The 23,798-nt window shown below is 39.3% G+C and overlaps 1 protein-coding gene and 1 pseudogene across 2 annotated transcripts in view; both read right to left on the minus strand.

Moving 5' to 3' along the window:
* The window catches only part of GPC5 (glypican 5), a 1,409,835-nt gene that overhangs the window by 521,740 nt on the left and 864,297 nt on the right, over nucleotides 1-23,798 (minus strand). The gene's annotated exons all lie outside the window — the stretch shown is intronic.
* LOC308243610 (small ubiquitin-related modifier 2-like) lies at nucleotides 12,447-12,821 on the minus strand (annotated as a pseudogene). The gene has a single exon. The product of its transcript is annotated as a small ubiquitin-related modifier 2-like (transcript).

Consider the following 23,798-nt stretch of genomic DNA (forward strand, 5'->3'; position numbering starts at 1 on the left):
TACTGTTGATATTTGGCTCTGTTGACTAATGAGTTTGCCCACCACTGGCCTAAAGCAAACTCCCACAACCTGATAATCTTACTGTTTACTATAAACATTACCACTGATATGTCTGTTTGCATTTCTAAAAGGCAATTGTGTATTCTAGTAGATAAAAGCAGCTTGGAAAAGGAGACTCAGTGGAACTTCACTGCTGTAGTTGAGTTTGCCCTGGCCTCCCCCCATAATTTCAAAATTAATCTTGTCTTGTGTGTATCAATTTGTTCGTCAGCTCTTTCTCCAAGCCTTTGAACCCGAAAGCGACGCTGGCCATGGCTTTTTACACCTGGTAAACCTACTGTTTTAGTTAAGTGAAAGTCAGTAAAGAGGGATTCTAAGCAGCTAAGGTTGAAACTTGAGAACAAATCCTTCTCTAATTATTCACACCTAAAAACAGATTTAGAATTCTTTCCAATTTTCCATATTCCCATCTCCTCAAAACTTCCCTAGTCCATTTGCTCTTTTCCACTCCCATTCCTGTTACTGTAGTCCAGGGAACCAATGTCTTGTTTCTTGACTATTCCAGAACCTTGTAAAAATGACTTCTCTTTCATTCATGACTTTTGCAATATGATCTAACATATAATGTAATGCCCCTTTACTAAATCCTATCTGATTATGTTACTCTTAAATATAAAACCTAAATTAGTATTTGATTGCTTTTGGATAAAAGCCAAAGTCCAAAATATAAAAAAAAAGAAATTTTATAATTTCTTCCTTGCCTGAATGTCTCTCACATCCAGCCTTCTATGTTCTAATTATATTACTATTATTTTATTCCACTGTTCTCATGTGTTTGTGTGGGTTTTTTTTCCTATTACAAAGTCTTTGAATATAATTTCTCTCACTTTGGATCACTTGTGAACACTTTTTCAATTTCTCTCTGATCTTCATCTGGATAATTTTTACTTATTTACCAAGTGTCAGCTTACTGTTATTTTCCCTAGTTCATGGAACAGATTGGTTGAGTACTTTTTGTGTTCCTATAGAAACCTGTTTAGCCTCACTACCCTACTGAAATTGTCCTTTTCCTGTTTGTTGCTCTATGATATATATATAGAATGTCCAAAAATATGACCAACTTATTCTTTTCAAATTTATTTTAACCATTAAGAGTACAAATTAAGCCCAACTGGTGTGGCTTAGTGTTTGAGTGTCAACCTATGAACCAGGAGTTCACAGTTCAATTCCCAGTCTGGGCACATGCCTGGGTTGTGGGCTCATAAAAAAATATGTGTTTAAGATAATAGATAAGTGGTGAATGAATAAAATGAATACTTTTCTAAAATTCGTAGTTACTATTCAAGTGTCTTACGTAAATGTATTTAGCACAGTATGTCTCAGCAAAATAATTCTTCACCTATATGCTTTCTCACTCTAACTCTGCAGAGTGTCTAATGGCAGAAAATTATTTTGCTGCAGCTACTTTAGCAGGTTTGGGTTTTAATTTGCAGAGTAGGGTATAACTTTGAAGATAAGGATTGAGAGAGATGAGAGATACAAGATACTAGAAAGTCACCATTGCCTAACTGCCCTTGCTTCTAGGAAAATTCGGGAAAGAGCAGTTATTAGTGAAAATAAATATTAGGAAGTACTGCAATGTGTCATGTGATATAGTTCTTTTCCATTTGCATCAGAAAATTTTATTTAAAAATCCCTCAAATTTAAGGGTTTATATGCAAGTTTTTAAGGACTTAGGGTTCTGAGCTATTTTATTTCAAATTGATGGAAGTACTGATGATAAGACTGGCCTAAAGGTGGGGCCAGGCAAGAGATGTTCACATGTATCTAGATATGGGAAAACCTCTCATCTTCTTCACTTTTTCATGAAAAGAAAACTGCAATAAATGACACAATTGAACCAAGGACCAAGGGTTAGGAGATACAGGAAACGTGCCCATATAAGACTCTTTCTATCTTGCTCCAGATTAGACCAGTAGCAAGCAAGAAAATGGATCAAGCGTGTGGTGAGAGTAGTCCTTGATCCCAGTTAGCTCATGTGGATAAGAATAGACCAGGGACTTGGGGCTGAAATCTAATCCAACATTTCACTGAAGCATCTTCTATAACCTATATGACATTGTTCAGGACAAACAGAAACTGGCTGGGGTCTCCTTTAGTCCATGGCAAGGGAAACCTTAACTTCTGGCTCATTCAGAAAAAAAGACAGAGGGGGGAGAGAGAGAGAGAGTGAGAGAGAGAGAGAGAGAGAGAGAGAGAGAGAGAGAGAGAGAGAGAGAACCTCATCCTGGAAACAGCAGACTGGATATATTATGTATTGATTCTGACTTCAATTAATTTCAGTCTTGTTTTGTCTGAGTTGCTTTGTCACAAATGAAGCACAGAAAGGTCCTTTTCTTTGGGTGAAATTTGGGACTGTGACTTTTAGGCGTACTGGGTAGATCAAGATAAAAATCTATTACTCTTCTCAGCATGGCTCCCAGGAGCTGATATTGGTGTGTTATTCTGTGGGGAGTGGAGAACTGGCATGAAGTTTCACTTCAATGACCTCATTGGCTAGAAAAAATATTCATGTATATCAGCAGCTGTGTTACAATTCTATTGCCTTTCCCATATTGGTTTTATTTTTCTAGTTTCTTTAGCCAAAAACATTGAGAATTTATATTTCAGGGACAGAGGGGTGACAGTGTTCTGTGATTTAGAAAACTTATTATTTGCATGAACAAGTAGATGATCCACATCTTTGACTTAACATTAAAAAGTCTTCTGGAGAAAGTACATGGAGCCTGTTGCCTCAGAAAATAGGCATTTTGAAGTTAATGAACAGTATTGAATTTTGTTATCAATTTGAATTAGAATAACTAATAAATTTTTATACCACAAGATACATTTTAGAAATGACTTAGGACTTTGACATTATAATCAAGGCCTGGAAAAAAATTCAAAATTTAATTTGAGATTAAAATCATTAAACAGAAATGTTACTTGCTAACAGTAATTGAAGACAAAATTATATTCTAGTCACAGAAGATTTCTTTATTCTAATTTGACATGAATATTAACTACATTCAGGTCACTTTAAAATTATGTCAATAATGGCACATTTATAATTAAATTTCAAACGAGTATTTTTAAAGATGAGAGGAAGTCAATGGATTTTATTCTACTAATAATGATATTCAATGGAAAGTATCTAACATATCTTGAGAAAAAGTGTTGGCAAGGTGCGCAAAAAAGGGAAACCTTGTATACTGTTGGTGGGAATGCACACTTCTATAGGAAAAAAATGGAGGTTCCTCAAAACATTAAAAATAGTGCTATTATATGATCCAGCAATCTCACTTCTAGGTCTATATTCAAAGGTGGTCATATCTGCATTCCCATGTTCATTGCAACATTATTCACAATAGCCAAGATAGGAAAACAATACAAATGTCCAGCAACAGATTAATAAAATGCTGAGTGTATATGTGTATACACACTATGTATATGCATGCAATGGAATATTATTCAGCCATAAAAGAGAAGAAAATCCAGTCATTTGCAAAAACATGGATGAACTTGGAGGATATTTTACTAAGTGAAATAAGCCAGACACAGAGAGATAAATACTATATAATATCACTTGTATATGAACTTTTTTAGAGTCACACTCATAGAACTAGAGAGTAGGACAGTGTTTGACAGGTGTTAGAGTTGGGAAGGGGTGAGGATGGGGGACATGAAGAAATGTTGATCAAAGTATACAAATATGATGAGTAATTTCTGAGGATCTTATGCACAGCATGGTGGTTAAAGTGTACAAATATGATGAGTAATTTCTGAGGATCTTATGCACAGCATGGTGGTTAATTTCTGAGGATCAGTGCACAGATTCATGCATGGGTGGGGTCCCTCAGCCTGGCTTGTACCCTGTCGCAATCTGGGATCCCTTAGGTGATGTCCAACTGCTGGCTTAGGCCCGATCCCCACAGGCCAGTACGCCAAGTGGCAGGTGGCCAGGGAGGAGCCAGAACTGGGGCCAGGCACCATGCCACTGCTCGGTAGTGCTGCCGTGGAGTCGGAAGAGGCTCCCACCGCCATAGCTGCGCTTGCCCAGCTTCTGGCTGAGCAGCACTAACCCTGTGGGAGTGCACTGACCCCTGGTGGTCAGTGCGCATTATAATGACTGGTCGACTGGTCGCCCCAGTCCTTCCGGTCCTTCCATCATAATGGTCACTTAGGCTTTTATATATATATAGATAATACAGTATTATGTACTTGAAATTTGCTAAGAGGGCAAATTTTTCATCATTAGTTACTTCATTGTAGTAACCAATGTTAAGAGTTTGCTTGGCTTTCAAACTATTATGTAACACACAGCGTCCTTAGTTGTGTAGAAATTGATTTATTTTGATATACTTTCCTACAACTTAACTGCATGGCATATATTATATAGTGTTTCCCATCAACAAACATATCTTAAGTCTCTCTTAAAGTAGAAAGTGAAAAGAGATTGGAGATATCCAATAAAGAGAAGTAGAAGAAAGGCTTTGAAATTTATGTTCTTTGCACTGAAATGTTTTACATGTAATCCTGTCTCACAGAGACCCAAGAAATCCCTCTAAAAAGTAAATCTGATCTTGCCATTGCTGTGGTAAACATCCTTTAATGACTTCCCATTGCTCTTGGAATAAAGACCAAAGTCCTTTGGATGGTCACAATGTATGACTGGGTGTCACTATATCACCTGACTTATCTTACTCTCCCACTTCTTTTCTTAGCTCTTGCCACCTTGCCTTTTTCTCAGTTGCAGGGCACTCCCTACTCTTTCTTTCCAAGGGTTTCACACAAGCTCTATACTCAGCCTGGATTAACCCTCGTTGCCCATCCACACCCCCACACTCTTTCCACCCATCCAAAGGTTATTTCCTCAAGGGAAAATTCACTAGCACAGAGACCAAATCAAATTCTCTTTCCCTTTATATCACTTTTTAAATTCCTAATTCTAATAGAGTTAAATCCAGTGAGGGAAGGGGCCATGTATGTCTTATTCACTGCTCTGTCTTCAATGGCAAAGATAGTTACAGTGCATGCTAGCTCCTCTACAAATATTTTGAACAATGGCTACTATTTTAACTTAAAAAAATACTATGTGGCTATTCTATAATTTAGGATTGCCTCAATTATTCTCTTAGATAGATTCTCTATGTGTACATATTTCTGAATTTATACATATTTCTGTTTGTTTTTTCCATAAAAATATCAAGTGAACTTTTCCTCTGTGTACTTTTATTTTTTTTATCTCTCTTAATTTTCCATTTTCAATTTCAGACTTATCATTTGAAGCCTGAAAATTGCTACTAAAGAGAAGAGATATGCACAGAATAATGATACAATATATTCAACTTGGATAATCACCAAAGCATTTATTCACTCAAACTTTTCTCCAAAATTAATATTAATGCTATCTCTATGTATTAACAAATAACCATTCACCATTTGTTCACTAAAATGTGATTATCACTTGCATACAAGTGCAAGATTTAATTATTTTTAAAATGTCTTTATATATTTATAACATATACTGTACTAGAAGAAATTAAAACCTTAGAAAAAGGCATCAAAGAAAATATAAAAATATATTCTTCAAAGTGTTAAAAATAGAAAGTGAGATAAGGAGAATAACTTTGCAAAACAATTGGAAAAATTATCACTTTCTATGATATGGTCAATCTGCACATAAAGTATAGGCTTGAATTTCCTACTGGTCTACGTTCATGGGAATTTGCACAAATGGTTTTATGAAGGCCATTTAATGCAGCTTGAATTGAATGAGATGCAATGCAACCATTAAAACCATGTTCCTGCTTTCTAGAAAGACAGAGCCATAAGTCTAAACTTTTGGCAAAAATAGATGTTTCTGCTGTGCTATAGATAGATAGATAAATATAGATATAGATATAGATATATAGATATAGATATATATAATTAAAAACAGAATTAGGAAATATGATGACAGAGTCAACACTAAACCACTCAGCAAATTTGCTTTCAAGACCCCAGCCTACTAATTTATAATACAGAAAATATGCCTCATTTAAATATGAAAAACTTTTAAAGAAATAACATAGTTATTTAGAAGGGATTTTAAATTTTTAAATATTTAAAAAAATATTTCTTAATTATTAACCAATAAGTTGTTAAATGAATAAATAGTATCAAACCAGTGACACAAATTGATACTAGTGATAAACAAATTTAATCTGGTATGTCTATATATAAACACATTTAATCTTCTCTATCTCAGCCCTTGCTTGTGTGGCTCAGTTGGTTGGAGCACCCTCCTGTACACCGAGAGGTCACAGGTTCAATACCCAGTTGGGGCACCTATGAGAGGCAACAAATAAATATTTCTCTCTCTCCCTTCCTCTCTTCAAAATCAAGTGAGGATTAAAAAACAAACAACAACAACAACAACAAAACAGTTCTATTCCTGAAATAGGAGTAAGAATAGAAATATTTAATTAAATATACACAAAGACATAAATTATTAGGTGTCTGAAATAAGCCTTAAGAGATCATATAACTACACTAGAGGCCCCATGCATGAAAATTCACGCACTGGAGGCCAGGAGGGTGTCCCTCAGCCCGGCCTGCTCCCTCTCACAGTCCAGGAGCCCTCAGGGACAAGAGGTGACCCAGTGATCAGGGGAAGGCGATGCCCTCATCACACCTCTGCTGCTACCACTGCTGGCAGTGCAAGCCTCGGCTGGCCCTGGTTACCTGAGCCTCAGGCGGCCCTGGGCAGCTGGGCAGCCGGCATCCGAGGCTTGCCTGTGCCTTGGGCTGGCCCTGGGTGGCTGGGGGGCTGAGGGTGGGTCCAGCTGCACCATGCACCTGCTGCCCCCCCCCAGCTGGGCTGAAAGGACTGTGGGACTCCAGTGGCAGGTGCAAGGAGTGGCTGGACCTGCCTGAGGGCGGGTCCGACTGTACCTTATGCCTGTCACCCCACCCCCTGGCAGGGCTAAAAGGACTGGGGACTCTGGCAGGGCTGAGGGGACTGGGCACTGCCATTTTGTGGCTATGGGCACCACCATCTTTGTGACTGTGTGATGGTCAATTTGCATATTCCCTCTTTATTAGATAGGATTTTTTTCAGGGTTGAGTTAATCTTGTGCCTGTAGAATTTGCAGTAAAATAAATATATTTTGTTTCCCCAATCATTGCAGTGCACGGCGCCACTTACAATCCCAAAATTGCACATTTTACCTTCAATTAACTTTTCCTATTATCTAAAATATATATACTAATACAATGTCCACAATCAGGTTTATATCCACTTCATTCTACTGTAGCTGCTCTCTTGTTCTCAACAGCTATTAAAAATCTAGTTGTTTTGTTTGTGTCATGAATGTGTTCAATATTTGCATAACGATTCCTCTCAAAAGAAGAGAGAATGAATGAACATTAAATAAATTGCAACCTCCCTGCATAATGACTCTTTCTTTAAAGATGGATCACACATGGCCATGCTTGAATGCATCCAATATATCAATATTTATTAAGCAGACAGAAAATCAATTGAACCATAACTTGCTTTGTGCTAAGAAAGAAGAAATGCAGAAAAGGATGTGGGAGGATTATTGAAAAGAAACTTAAGAACCTTACCCAAAGTCAATACCAAAAGCTTCTATGGAATTTCTTTCTACAAATCTTTATGAAATTGAATAAACCATCTGCACAGGGAATTAGAAAAAAATAACTAAATATAAAATAGGCAGTCCCTGTCAGAAAACCTTACTGAGTTCTTACAATAAGTATCTTTAACCTCCATTTATTAAGATATCCTGTACCACTTGCATACATAATGCAAGAATATTATTTATTGTAGATATATATTATTTTATATATCCCCAACAGGAACATATTCCTGAAGAACACGGTCACAGCTATCGAGTATTTTGAGTTCTACAGAAAAATGTTTAGTAAATGTAAACTAGTAGGTAGTGAAGAATTGGTGTCATATATTTGAAACTTATTAATATGCCAAAACAAAAATAAAATTCCACTCCTAAACATGGCCTTACCCCCTTTCATGATTATAGTAATTATATTTGCTGCACATTCTGAGTGCCAGGCACAGTGCTAGCACTTTCCCTATGTTCATTATTTAATTCTGAAAAACTCTGACTTTTATAATATTCACTGTATAGATAAGGGAAAAAAAGTTTGAATTAAGTTATTTTGCCCTTGTTTTAGTTTTAAAAAGTAATAAAACTAAAGAAACCCAAGGCATTGAACACAGGTTTTTCTGATTCCGCAGATTACACTTTCAGCCACCACACTATACTTTCTGTACCACCCACTGATTACCTTGAAAAAAATCTATATGAATAACATGTTTGATTGAACAAAGGGACTTAATAATTTAAGGCAATTTTTCAGTTGTCATTCTCTGCCTGACAATTAAAAATGTGGCCCCACACACATTTGAGACATACACTTGATGAAATATTTGGCCCTAGAAAGGGAGAAAATAGAGCAAGTTATTTAAGCTCACTGCCCTATTTCCTTCTCTGTATTATATATATATATATAAAGAGCCAGGGTCTGTAACATCCAAAATGACCAAAGGTTCGACCTAATGCCCAGTCTGCACGCACAGCAGGCTCTGGTGGGTGGGGACTGTGGCAGTGGGGACAGGGATAGGGGAGGTGGGGCTGGCACTCACACTCACTCACAACCACACATGCACAGACACACACAGTGCCCACCAGCTCACAGCCTTTTCTCCCTTTCTTTCCCTCCCTGCCAGCTCACTCTCAGAGCCTCTCTCAGAATGAGTCCCTAGGGCAGGCAGAGGGTGGAACTTCCCCTGACTGGCACTGCCCCCTCCCAGCCAGGAAAGAGGAAGAGGGAGAGAGGGAGGCAGGGAATCCTGGAGGACTGCTGAGAAAAACAAAGAGAGACAGAGACTGGGAGAGACTGGGTTGGAGAGATGGAAACAAAATAGACTGGGCCTGAAGAGGCCTGGATGGAAGGGAGGCCTGTGGGGGCCAGGAACTGAAATGAGGGCCCTGGCTAGCCGGGCACAGTGGAATTCTGTCTTGCGAGATCGGGAGCGTGGCTGGCCTTCAAACTGGACCCTGACAGGAGGGAGGAGGGAGCTCCATTCCTCATGGAATCAGCATTTGGCCAGGTTGCTGTGAGTCAGGGGCCTGTCAGCCAGGAATCCCATTCACCTGCACCCCAGACCCTGACAGCAGGGAGGAGGGGATATGTCTAAAGACCAACTATTGGAACAAAGTACCTCTGAAGCCAAAAGAAGCCATTGTTGGTGACAGAATGTATCTGATGGTACTACACTGAGTGGCCAGATTATTATGATCTCTGAATGCATAATCATCTGGCCACTCAGTGTATATCCTATATAATAAAAGACTAATATGCAAATTGTCCCCTCGACCAGGAGCTCGACCAGCAGGCAGGCTGGCCAACTGCCCATGTCCCCTCCCCCTGGCCAGGCTGGCCGGACCCCACCCATGCACAAATTCATGCACCAGACCTCTAATACACACACACACACACACACACACACACACACACACACACACACTGAGTGGCCAGATTTTTATGTGTTCAGAGATCATAATAATCTGGCCACTTGGTGTATTGGCACAAGGTATCTCTGAAGCTGAAAGAAGCTGGCATCGGTGACAGAATATGTCTGAAGACCAACGATAGACAGAACGTACTTCTGCAACCAAAAGAAGATGGTGTTATCAACAGAAAATGTGTGAAGACCAACTATTAGCACAATGTACCCCTGAAGCCGAAAGAGGACGACGTCAGCAACAGAATGTATCTGAAGACCAAGGATTGGCACAACATAGCTCTGCAACCGAAAGAAGCCGGCCTCAACAGAAAATGTCGGAAGACCAACGTGCCTGTGAAGTTGAAAGAAGGTGGCAGTGATGACAGAATATGTCTAAAGGACAGTCATCAACAAATACTACCAATGCTGGTAGGAACTGCCTTCACAGTGAAAATGGAGTAAATGAGGATGCAATTATTGAACATAATTGTGGTAGAATGACTGCTAGATGTCAATTTTGCCTATCACTAAATTTCTCTGATGAAAAACCATCTGATGGAAAATTTACTTGATGTTGTAGCAAAGGTAAAGTTTGTCCAAATGATATACATTTTTCAAAATACTTAGCATATTTTAAAAATTTAATGATAAATGAAGATTCTGACAGTAAAAATTTCATGGAAAATATTTGTTCAATAAATAGTTCTTTTGTTTTTGCTTCAGTGGGTGCAAATATTGCATCACCATCAGGGTATGGGCCATACTGTTTTAGAATACGTGGACAAGTTTATCACCGTACTGGAACTTTACATCCTTCGGATGGTGTTTCTCGGAAGTTCGCTCAATTCTATATTTTGGATGTGGCTGGAGCGATGAGTAAAAGATTAGCAATGCCAGAAAACCAACACCACTCAGAAAGACTCATGATCAACATCAACACCCTCATGCATAAAATAAATGAATTAACAAAATCATACAAGATGCTATATGAGGTAGAAAAGGAAGCCCAATCTGAAGCAGCAGCAAAAGGTATTTGCTCCCACAGAAGTAACAATGGCGATTAAATGCGATCGTAACAGTGACCCAGGTAGATATAATTCTCCCCGTGTAACCAAGATTGCTGTCCTATTCCGAAACGAAGATGGAGAACCTCCTTTTGAAAGGGACTTGCTCATTCATTGTAAACTAGATCCCAATAATCCGAATGCCACTAAAATAAAACAAATCAGCATCCTGTTTCCTACATTAGATGCAATGACATATCCTGTTCTTTTTCCATGTGGTGAAAAAGGCTGGGGAACAGATATTGCATTAAGACTCAGAGACAACAGTGTAATCGACAATAATACTAGACAAAATGTAAGGACACAAGTCATGCAAATGCAGTATTATGGATTTCATCTCTCCATGCGGGACACATTCAATCCTATTTTAAATGCAGGAAAATTAACTCAACAGTTTATTGTCAATTCATATGCAAAAATAGAAGCCAATCAAATAAATTTCATTAAAGCAAACCAATCTAAGTTGAGAGTTGAAAAATATAGTGTTTTAATGGATTATCACATCTAGATCTGAAAATGACAATGTGCCAATTGGTAAAATGATACTACTTCCATCATCTTTTGAAGGTAGTTCCAGAAATATGCAGCAGCGAAATCAGGATTACAATTGGTAACAGGATATGGCAATTTTAACGAAGTTTGGCAAACCCAATTTATTGATAACCATGATGTGCAACCCCAAATGGGCAGATATTACAAACAATTTACAACGACTTTGATGGCTTGGTTTTTATTGAATAGAGAAGATTCAAATGCATGTAATTATTATTATTGGGAGATTCCAAAACATTATGTGCTTAATAACTCTTTGTGGAGAAAACATGAAAAGGATGGGAATAAAGTATTAGGTAGACTGTTCACTGTGAGCTTTAGAGAACCAGAATGATATTACCTTAGACGTTTGCTTCTGCATGTAAAAGGTGAGATAAGTTTTGATGATCTGCGAACTGTAGGAGGTGTAATTTATGATACATTTCGTGAAGCTGCTAAACATCGAAGATTATTAATTGACGACACTATCTGGAAAGATACGATTGACAATGCAATCATCTTTAATATGACCAAACAACTATGGCAAATTTTTGCATACATATGTGTGTTTGGATGTCCTTCTGATGCAGACAAATTATGGGATGAGAATAAATCTTATTTTATTGAAGATTTTTTGTTGGAAATTACACCGAAGAGAAGGTGCCTGTGTGAACTGTGAAATGCATGCCCTTAACAAAATTCAAGAGGTATTCACATGGCATGGAATGAAATGTTCACATTTCAAACTTCCAGACTATTCTTTAAAAAAAGAAAAACACAATAAGTTTATTTAAATAACAAGACACTTGACTTGAAGGGAAAACTATCCTGGTTTCATTTTTTTTAGGGTAATTTATCCCTATTTAAAGACAGTTTGCCCTACATATAACAGCTACATACAAAAAAGTTATAAAATTGTCCTTGGTTTTACAAAGATAAATGAAAAACATTAAAATTCTCCAATCAAACAAGGTATGCAAAAATTTTTATTTGTTCTTTTTTTGTTAAGCAGTGAGAGCAAAATAACTTCCTGGAATATAAAGATAAGAGCTGAATGAGCATGCCACTAATGGAGAAAGGGGGTGTTTTCACAGAACTAGTATTTTTCCCCATCCCATCTCCATTTGATGTAGATCAAAACATACCATTGGCCATTTACTTAAAAAAATTCAAATGCTTGTGCACATACATCAGTTACTTTATGTACAATAAAGGAAGGAATAGGGAAGGGAGAAATGAAAGAACAGAGAAAACTATAATGCAGTAGTCAGATGTGTTGAAACCAAATTGCAGTTTTCTAATTGAGAATGTCTTCTTGGTCTGGAGGAACAGAGTTCTGGAGTAAAGTAGCAGGTTCCCTTTTTAGTAGACACCTCCTGTCTGCTGCTGGAACACATCAATTGTATCTTCATCCTCCATTTCCAACTGTGCAGGTGTGTCTGTTTCATTGATTGGCTGCCCGTCAAATCGGAATCTGATCTGCCTCATTGACAAACCCTGTCGTTCACAATAGACTTTCCTTAGTTTACTAAGTGGTGTATGCCTCTTAATCTTAAACTGCACCACAGAACCATCTGCCCCGCCACCTTCAAATTAATATGATTGTTGTTCTCAGTCTTGACTCCTTCCTTGGGCTTTTCATGGGCCATGGCGAGCGCTGGAGTCTCCTCAGCTGCTGCTTCACAAAAGAGGTACCAGGTCTGCTTCAAACAAGCACACAAGCAGCACCAGGAGCAGCAGAAGAAGGAGGCAGCAGTGGTGGAGGAGGGAGAGGGCGCATGCATGCCGTGCCCAGACTATTCTTTATTAATGGAAACAAATACATGTAATGAATCGTACCAGCGACAACAGGCAGAGGTTTTGATAAATTCTCTGAACGATGAACAGTTGGCAGCCTTTCAGACTATAACTTTAGCCATCGAAGATCAAACTGTACACCCCAATGCTTTTTCTTGGATGGTCCAGGTGGTAGTGGAAAAACATATCTTTATAAAGTTTTAATACATTATATTAGAGGTTGTGGTGGTACTGTTTTACCCACAGCATCTACAGGAATTGCTGGAAATTTACTTCTTGGTGGAAGAACCTTTCATTCCCAATATAAATTACCAATTCCATTAAATGAAACTTCAATTTCTAGACTCGATATAAAGAGTGAAGTTGATAAAACCATTAAAAAGGCCCAACTTCTCATTACTGATGAATGCACCATGGCATCCAGTTATGCTATAAATGCCATACACAGATTACTAAGAGAAATTATGAATTTGAATGTTGCATTTGGTGGGAAAGTTCTCCTTCTCGGAGGGGGTTTTCGACAGTGTCTCAATATTGTGCCGCATGCTATGCGACCAGCCATAGTACAAATGAGTTTAAAGTACTGTGATGTTTGGGGGTGTTTCAGAAAGTTGTCTCTCAAAACAAATATGAGATCAGAGGATTCTGCTTATAGCTAATGTTAATAAAACTTGGAAATGGCAAACTTGATAGCAGTTTTCATTTAGGAATGGATATTATTGAAATCCCCTGTGAAATGATTTGTAACATATTATTATTGAAGCTACCTTTGGAAATACTATATCTATAGATAATATTAAAAATATATCTGTGCAATTCTTTGTCCTAAAAATGAGCACGTTCATAAATTAAATGAAGAAATTTTGGATATACTCAACGGAGATTTTCACACATATTTGAGTGATGATTCCATTGATTTAAGGGATGATGCTGAAAAAGAAAATTTTCCCATCAAATTTCTTAATAGTATTACTACTTTGGGAATGCTGTGTCATAAATTAAAATTAAAAGTGGGTGCAATCATGCTACAGAGAAATCCTAAGGTCTGCAGACCTTGAACCCATATCTTAAAAGAGTTACTCCTGTCCTAGATACTAAGTTCTTCAAAAATTTTATGCAAAGTGTTCACATGACCATTTACTTTCATCTAATAGTGTTTCTTAGAACCAAATTTTTGGAATGTAAAAAATAGGTAGACCATTTTATCATCTTTACTAGAGTAGAGGTCCGGTGCATGAATTCATGCATGGGTGGGGTCCCTCAGCCTGTCCAGTGATTGTGGCCAGCCAGGGGGAGGGGCTGCAGGAGGTTGGCCGGCCAGCCCCATCCCTGATTGGGGCCAATCGGGGACCATTGGGGCTGGGTCAGGAAAGGGGGGGAAGGGCTGTGGGAGGTTGGCCATCCAGGAGAAGGGGCCACAGGAGGTTAGCCAGCCAGCCCCCCCCCCCCAATTGGGGCCATGGGGGGGGGGGGCGGCTGGGAGGAGGGGCCACGGGAGATTGGCTGTGGAAGCACACTGACCACCAGGGGCAGCTCCTGTGTTGAGTATCTGCCCTCTGGTGGTCAGTGTTCATCATAGCTACTGATCAACTGGTCGTTCCATTGTAATGGTCGCTTAGGCTTTTATATATATAGATAGTGATGGACTTAAATTCTCTAACAAATATAATGTTGAAGCTTTCTTTGTACTGTCACTAAGACTTTGGCTTGATGTTTCTGCCTTTCTTGACAAGAAGAAGCAAACGATCCCAAACCACAGCTGTCCCCAACCCCCACAGCTCTGTACTGTATTGCTCCATCCCATCTTTCCGAGACCTGATCTAGTATCTGAATGTAGGAGCTAATAAAGATAAAAATATATTCTAGAATCTAGATCATAAATTAAAGGGTAACTTTGGATAACAAGAATGATGACTTTGAAAATAGAATATGTAGAAGAGATGGGAATAAAAATTATCTTTCTCTTCATTACTTTGATCCTCCATTAGAATAAAGAAGCTAGTGTTTTACTGCAAGAGAGAAAACTTAAAGAGATGAAATTGAGTTCTTAAGGAAACAGAATGGTTTTGAAAACCACTGTAAATAATGCAAGGAATCAAAATGCTCTGAATTTAAAACATAAAGAGGTAACAGTCCAGGTAATGTTACATAGCATAAATATGCAGTTGGCCAAATATTATAAAACTAGAGCCCTAATGCACAGAATTCATTCACAGGGAGTAGGGTTTGTGTCTTTCAGCCCAGCCTGCACCCTCTCCAATCTGGGACCCCTCGAGGGATGTCCAACTACCCGTTTAGGGGATCATGCCTAAACAGGCAGTTGGACATCCCTCTCACAATCCAGGACTGCTGGTTCCCAACTGCTCACCTGCCTGCCAGCCTGATTGCCCCTAACCGCATCTGCCTGCCAGCCTGATCACCCCCTAACCACTCCTCTTCCAGCCTGATCAATGCCTATCTGCTCCCCTGCCGGCCCAATCGCCCCTACTGCCCTCCCCTGCAGGCCTGGTCGCCCCCAACTGCCCTCCCCTACAGGCCTTGTCCCTCCCAACTGCCCTCCCCTGCAGGCCTGGTCGCCCCCAACTTCCCTCCCCTGCAGGCCTGGTTGCTCCCAACTGTCCTCCCTTACAGGCCTGGTTTCCCCCCCCAACTGCCCTCCCCTGCCAGCCATCTTGTGTCCACATGGGGGTGGCCATCTTTAACCACATGGGGGCAGCCATCTTGTGTGTTGGAGTGATGGTCAATTTGCATATTACCTCTTTATTATATAAGATACTAATAAGATAATGTACTCACTAACTATTTCTATCCACCAAAAGTGGGAGATATTATAATCAAGATAAAACAATAAATTTTCTCATATACTAAATGTAATCAATTCTAAAGAGGTAGGTAGTCCCATAGAGAACTTATTAATACAAAAGATATAATAAAAATAATTGCATATTCAGTTTAAAAGGTGATTCTTTTGATTCATGGTTTGCTACCTTCTTTCCTTTAAAGTGAAACTACTGTAACAAAATGAAGTATGTTTTGCATTTGGGTTATGTCCAAGGGCACCAGTCGATTTCACAATTTTCACTTTAGCAATTATATTGACATCATTTCATTCATGTGCACAGAAAAACTTTAAAAATCTATATGAAAAATTGTGGAACTTCATTGTTTTCCCTATGGGTATTATCTGTCCTGTCCTCAAATAACATAATGGGTGGAAAAACACAAATATTAAATGCAACATTAATTAAAGTGAAAATATTAATATCAACATTATACTTGAAATGTTTTAAATGGAAGAGTAAAGTATGAAATACTGCTTTCCTAGGGCTAAAATTCATATGTATTCATATATATGTAAATATGTCTCCATACTAGTATACTATAATGTATCAATAATATAGATATAATTACATAATATTTATAACTACATAATTCTATCTAATAAAAGAGTAATATGCAAATTGACCATACCTCCACTATACCCACAAGCTACGCCCACCAGCCAATCAGGGGCGAGTATGCAAATTAACCCAACCAAGATGGTTGCAGCCACGGAGAGAGCAGGAGGTTTGGGTTTCCCTGGCAATGGAGGAAGCAAGCATTCTGCCTGCCCTGGCCTGCCTTGGCCTCAGCTTAAGGCTACAAAGTTTCAATTATAGAAGATAAATAAATCCCAGATACCAGGGCCTCCACTTGGGTCACTGGGGGGCATGACCGGCCTGCAAACCACCACAGGCCCCTCGCCCAGGCCACCCCATGCCCCAAGGGAACCCCCACCCTCATCCAGAACACCCTTCAGGGCAAATCAGCTGGCTTCCACCAGTGCACCAGGCCTCTATTCTATCTAATCCTCCTATCTAATAAAAGAATAATATGCAAATTGACACACAAAATGGCTGCCCCCGTGTGGTCAAAGATGACTGACCCCATGTGGACACAAGATGGCCACCACAAGATGGCCAGCAGGGGAGGGCAGTTGGGAGGGACCAGGTCTGCAAGGGAGGGCAGTTGGGGGCAATCAAGCCTGCAGGGGACGGCAATTAGGGGTGACCAGGCCAGCAGAGGAGGGGAGTTAGGGGTGACCAGGCCTGCAGGCGAGGCCAGTTAGGGGCAAACAGGCTGGCAGGGGAGCAGTTAGGTATCAATCAGGCTGGCAGGGTAGTGGTTAGGGGGTGATCAGGCTGGCAGGCAGAAGTGGTTAGGAGCAATCAGGAAGGCAGGCAGACGAACAGTTGGGAGCCAGCAGTCTTGGATTGTGAGAGGGATGTCCGACTGCCCGTTTAAGCCCGATCCCACCAGGATTGGGCCTAAACGGGCAGTCGGACATCTGGCACTCAGACATCCCTCGAGGGGTCCCAGATTGGAGAGGGTGCAGGCTGGGCTGAGGGACACACCCCCCCTGTGCACGACTTTTGTGCACTGGGCCTCTAGTCTATGTATAAAAGCCTAAGTGACCATTATGACCAAATGACCAGAATGACCGGAACAACCGGTTGACCAGTAGCTATGATGTGCACTGACCACCAGGGGGCAGACACTCAACACATGAGCTGCCCCCTGGTGGTCAGTGTGCTCACACAGCTAACCTCTTGCGGCTTCTCCACCCCGTCTCCCACAACCGGCCCAGCCCCAATGGGCCGCAATCCCTGGCCAGGTCGAGGAACCCCACACAAGCACGATTTTGTGAACCGGGCCTCTAGTCAAATATATAAAACTATACATACACACACACACACATATACACACACAAGAGATCTGTTCCACTACTGTACAATATAAATTTGACTGTCTTAAGATTCAGTTAAAATGAATAAATTTAAGCTATAATCACATCATTAATAATAGCAACATCATCTTAAACTCATATATCTCTTTATGAAACACTTTGGAGTTATGGCCATTTTAGACAAAGAATCCTTAACACAATTTGATAGATTAGTAAATGCATTATGCTGACTTTGGAAGTAAATAAATTAAGTTGTGTATGTAGATTAAGCAACATGTACTAAGTTTGAAAACTACTGAGTGAAGAATCAGTATTTTATTAAGAAACCAAGTTCACTTTTAGACAATTTTCTTGCTACTGTATCTTAATATATTTTAGTGCCTATCTTCCACACATTGATATAACCTACAAATTTAACTAGATTTCCAGATATATGTTTATACTAGAGGCTTGGTGCACAAATTCGTGCATGGGTGGGGTCCTTCTGGGTGGCCTGCAGAGATCAGGCTGAATCCCGCAGCCCAAGGCTGCCTGCAGCTCCTACCTGCTGCTTACGCTCATCTTGGCCCCACTGTGCCTGCCGTGGGCTCGTGCCCAATCAGTCCCAATAGGGATAGGCTCGTGCTGCCACAGCAATGCTCACCAACCATGAGCCCTGGGTCTGGCACTCTCCCAAGGAGAGTGGCCTGTAGGATTGAGCTGAATCCAGCTCTCCGACATCCTTTGAGGGGTCCTGCATTGTGAGAGAGCGCCGTCCATGCTGAGGGACCCCACTAGCGCACGATTGGGCCAGGGAGGGGCTGCAGTAAGGCTCCAGAGCATGTCCGGCCCATCTTGCTCAGTCCCAATCAGCCTGACCCCAGCAGCAAGCTAACCTACCAGTCAGAGCATCTGCCCCTTGTTGGTCAGTGCATGTCATAGCAATTAGTCAACCAATTGACTGTCTGTCCCATGGTGGTCAGTGCACGTCATAGCAAGCAGTTAAGCAGCCTTACCATATCATTAGCATATTACGCTTTGATTGGCTGTTCAGTTGTTCTGCCGTTCAGTCTATTTACATATTATCCTTTTATTATATAGGATGTTGTGGCACAGGCTATCCTCCTATTTAAACAACGGGATTCCAAAGTGTCCATATTTCCAAGTCTAGCCCATGCTTGACTTCTATCTAGAAGATGATTACATAATCTACGACTCTGAAAAAAACTGAAGTTATCAGCAATAAATACTCATTTTGTATCTACAGAAGAACCCTTATTGTCCTGAGTTGCAATATTTTCTCCAGAATAAGAATAAAGGTGGGGGAAGGGGAGAGCAGGAGGGATTATTTTCAGACAAGTTGACTCCATTAGTGGCATGTGTTTAGTGCACTGTACTCTCTCTCCCTTTCCTGATACTATGTACTACCATGTGACTGCTGCTGCAAAAGGAGAATCATAGACTTTTTTTTTTATTGCTCTTAAAACTGTAATGACAAGCCTATTAACCAATAATCCATCTTTTAACATTTTTAGTAAAGGGAACCAAAATCTTTCTATTAGGACTTTACTACCTTTGCTAATGCTTAACTCAGCAAATTTCCAGGTAGGTATTGTTACAAGTATGTTATTGTACTATAAAATCTGGTTCCAGGGTGGGCAAATTGAGGGGCACTCCTAGCAGAAAGTCAATTTCACAAACCTGCTTTTTCACAAGCCTCAGCCTGACTATATAATTTGCATAGAATACAAATGATACAACATAACCATACCCTAACAGCTTAGAAGTTTTTACTGCTAATGCAATATTTAAAGACACATATTCCCCAATACAACTCAGTTTGAAACAATCATTACTAATGACCTCTTAGTAAGTTAAAATGTGCACATAATTTTAGATACATAAAATGAAAACAGAAGCAATTACTTGATTTTTTAAACTAGAATAGTATTTTTTTTACCTTTTTCAGGTTTTGGAAATAATCATTTATAATTATAGATCTGAAGGAAAGAAAAAAAATGACCTTATATAAGTTTATGCTATGTTTATTAAATATTTAATTGTTTTTACACCATCTAAAAAGTATTTTTGCTATAACAGAAATATATATGACAATTAGTAAGATTATTATCATAGATTTCAGTACTTTCATTTAAAAGAAACTGTTCACATTGGAAACTGACATTTATAAATTTGAACATTAATTACAGTCATTATTCATAGTCACTCCTCCTTTGAAAATCTGGATAATCACCCTAGTGTTTCACCTTTCTCTGAATATATAATGAACCACCAAAGGCTTGCTCCTAAGTATATCATCTGCTGTCAAGAGATTTTCTTTACTCCAGAAACTGATTAAGATAACCCATGGCTTAACATGTGGAATATTTTGAAGTTTTAAACTAAGGCCATTCAAATAGATATTCATAAAGATCTTTGTCATAAACTTACATGTGATATGTATCACTGAGACAAAGAAAAAATACTGTAGAGCATTTTAAGAGTTGGAGTGATACATATCACATATTTCAAACTTGTGTTTTCAAAACTAGAGGCTTAGCGCACAAAATAGCATGCTGTAGCCCACCATGCTCACCGCCCTGCCCACCCGCCCACTGCTGTTCACCATGCTCGCTACCCTGCCACCTGCTGCCTGCCTTGCTGCAATTGGAGCCTGTGGGCCGTGGGGGAGGAACTGAGAGGTGGTCAATGCACCTCATGGTGACTGGTCGAGCGGTCATTCCAGTCGTGATGCTTATGGCCTCCGGCCTTTTATTATATAGGAGATGCTAAAATGCTGTAACAATTTAAAAACTGGAGGACAAAATTATATAAATTGTCTCAAACTGCGGATTAAATTAAGAGATTTTCAATTTCAGACTCAGTTTATTTAATGTAAATTCCAAAAAAGATTGCTAAAAAATTGTTTTAATCAGAAAGTATGCAAAGTAAAGGGATTTCTCACATTAATCATGATTAACATTCATGGAAAATTGCTGCAAGTCAAAGTTAATACAAGTCAAATCCATTTTCTCATAAAAATTAGGTTACAATACAGGTTTAGATTGCTCATCTAGAGTATACTGTCTACATTTTTATAGCAATAGCTAAACATACGTTGCACAATTATTAATTACTACATACATGTAGGTTTGACTTTAAGAAAGTTTTTCTTAAACACCAATCGAGTATGAGCTCTTGAAAGACTAGGGCCCCACCTTTTACCCCAATAGAAACAAAATACCAGGCTCAAGTGAACTTTTCTCTTTACCTATGACTTTGATGTGTGTCTCTAGGTGTCCTACATAATGTACAGGTCTTATAAGTAACTAGAGGCCCAATGCACCAAATTCGTGCATGGGGGTGTGTGTGTCCCTCAGCCCAGCCTGCACCCTCTCCAATCTGGGACACCCCAGGTGGGATCGGGCCTAAACGGGCAGTCGGACATCCCTCTCCCAACCCCTCGCCTGCCTGCCTGCCCCTAAACGCTTCTGCCTGCCAGCCTAATCACCCCCTAACCACTCCCTTGCCAGCCTGATCGTGCCTAACTGCTCCCCTGCTGACCCGATTGCCCCTAACTGCTCTCCCCTGCCAGCCTGGTCACCCCTAACTGCCCTCCCCTGCAGGCCTGATCTCCCCTAACTGTCCTCCCCTGCAGGCCTGGTCGTCCCCAACTGCCCTCTCCTGTTGGCCTGGTCACCCCTAACTGCCCTTCCTTGCCTGCCTGGTCGACCCTAACTGCCCTCCCCTGCAGCCTGGTCACCCCCAATTGCCCTCCCCTGCTGACCCGGTCACCCCTAACTTCCCTCCCTTGCCAGCCTAGTCACCCCTAACTGCTCTCCCCTGCCGGCCTGGTTGCCCCCAACTGCCCATTCCTGCCAGCCATCTTGTGGTGGCCATTTTGTGTGTTGGAGTGATGGTCAATTTGCATATTACCTCTTTATTATATAGGATAAACATACACCTTTTCAAAGTTTCCTGATGAATATTGCAGAATAGTGACTTGCATCATAATAGAAACCACAAAGTCTGCTCCAATTTCAACGTCCTTTACTGATAGGCTGAGACCAGTACAAAAGATTAACATCATATTTACAGAACAAAGTGAAAAAAGCACACACACAAAAGAAACCCACAAATGATCATCTCAATAGATACAGAAAAGCTAATTGACAAAATTTAACTTCATTTATGATTAAACACACACACACACAACACACACACACACACACACACACACACACAGCATATTCCATGATGAAAAACTGAAAGCTTTGCTTCTAAAACCAGGAACTAGACAAAGATTCCCATTTTCACCTCTGGTACTTAACATTGTACTAGAAGTTCTGTCTAGAGTAATTAGACAAGAAGAGAAGGAACCCAAATTAGAAGAGAAGTAATAAAACCATCTCTATGTTACAAATGATATGATTATTTATGTAGAGAATTTCAATCCACAAAAAATAAATTTGTATTTTAAAAATCAAGAGTGTAATATTTGCATTTTTCAATTTTAAGAGCACTAGGACCTTTGATTAACTCCAGATAGATGTACTCTGAAATTCCAGATGCTTTCTCAAATAAAAGTTTTCATCCTATTTATTGGCCTATATCTATTTACTTACTCTATATGCTCTTAGTTTTAATGAAATAGTAGTTAGAAACCATACTAAAATAAGAAGATATGACTTTTTCTAGTGTCTTAATATCAAACCAACAGTAAATGTATATTCTCCATATATGCCTATACTTGATATTGCAGGTGTTCATGAACTACCTATTGATTGAATACTTCTTTACATATTAAAAATATATATAAAAACAGGGTGTCTATGATGTTATTTTTGTCATCAAAATTTTGAACAATCTGTTTTTGAATATAAAAATTCTTGACCATTTAATTTTACAATAGCCACCATAAACTGAAAAAAGTTCAGAAAATCTTAGCACTGAATTTTAATGTATTCTGAAAGTGTTCTACTGGGCATCTTATTAGCAACAAAAGAGAGTCAATCATTAATTTACATGTTTTCTGGAAATTGGGGAGATGTTTTCAACATTTGGGCAAAATAATAAGCGATGTATAATTAAGCCCTTTAACTGACCATATGCCATCCTAATATTTGACCTTGAAAAATAATCCAGATTTATAATTATGCAACAAACAGAAACACAATTGCATTTTAAAATAGTCTAATAAAATCATTATTACTTTAGATTATATATGAAATGATTATTTGATCATTGACATATTTTAAAATTAATTTCTTTATTTCCCCCCATGAAATTTCAGTGCAATCACTTCGCCGCCTTTTCTTTCGCCCAAGGTCAATTAAGCTGTTAAGTGTTCCTAGACCCATGGTGCGTGTTCATTCACTACTCTCTTGAAAAAATGTACAGTTGTGGAAACTATGAAACAGAAGCTGTTTCCATCTTATTTGTTGATAAAAAAAAAAAAGGCAAAAGTTGAAAAATGGAATCAACCAGGCATAATTGGAACTAAGTGCAATGTTGTAAACACCAAAATGTTGCATTAGCACTTCTCATAGATTAGGTGTAAAGAGAAAAAAAAAGACTAAAAATAATGTTAACTCTTCATATGTTCATATTTTGTACTAAAATAATCCTATAAATGTATACCTAGTTGGGATGAGTAAAATTCTACTTGCTTCATAGTTTATAATTATTTTCTGGCAACTTCATACTAAATTTTTACCATGTAATTCTTTCAATTCAATGAAGATGTTAATTTATGGCAAAGTTAATAGATATAATCTTAGCGAGTCATTATAAGCCTATTGGGTCATTGCATCTTAGTGAGGCAGGATAGTAAGAAGCTAGGAAAACCCCTTGGCAAGTGAAATGGGGAAACTGAGACAGATAGCTGACTCAAACTGGCCTTATCCAGCACCCTGACTTACCTGCCTCCTTCTCCCTTATGTAACTGCTCCTTTAAATATTAAGCCCTCAGGACAATGAAGTTCTGATCAGCATTAAATAAGCGTAGGAACAAAGCCTCAAGTCTTTTGACCACAGAGACAGAGTTTTGATCAAACTAGAGATAACATCTAGCTTCAGTTTGTTTTAGCACCAGGCCTAGAGAAGGAGCAAAACCCGATGAAGC

Source organism: Plecotus auritus (genome assembly GCF_963455305.1).
Source record: "Plecotus auritus genome assembly, chromosome: 3".
NCBI lineage: Eukaryota > Metazoa > Chordata > Mammalia > Chiroptera > Vespertilionidae > Plecotus > Plecotus auritus.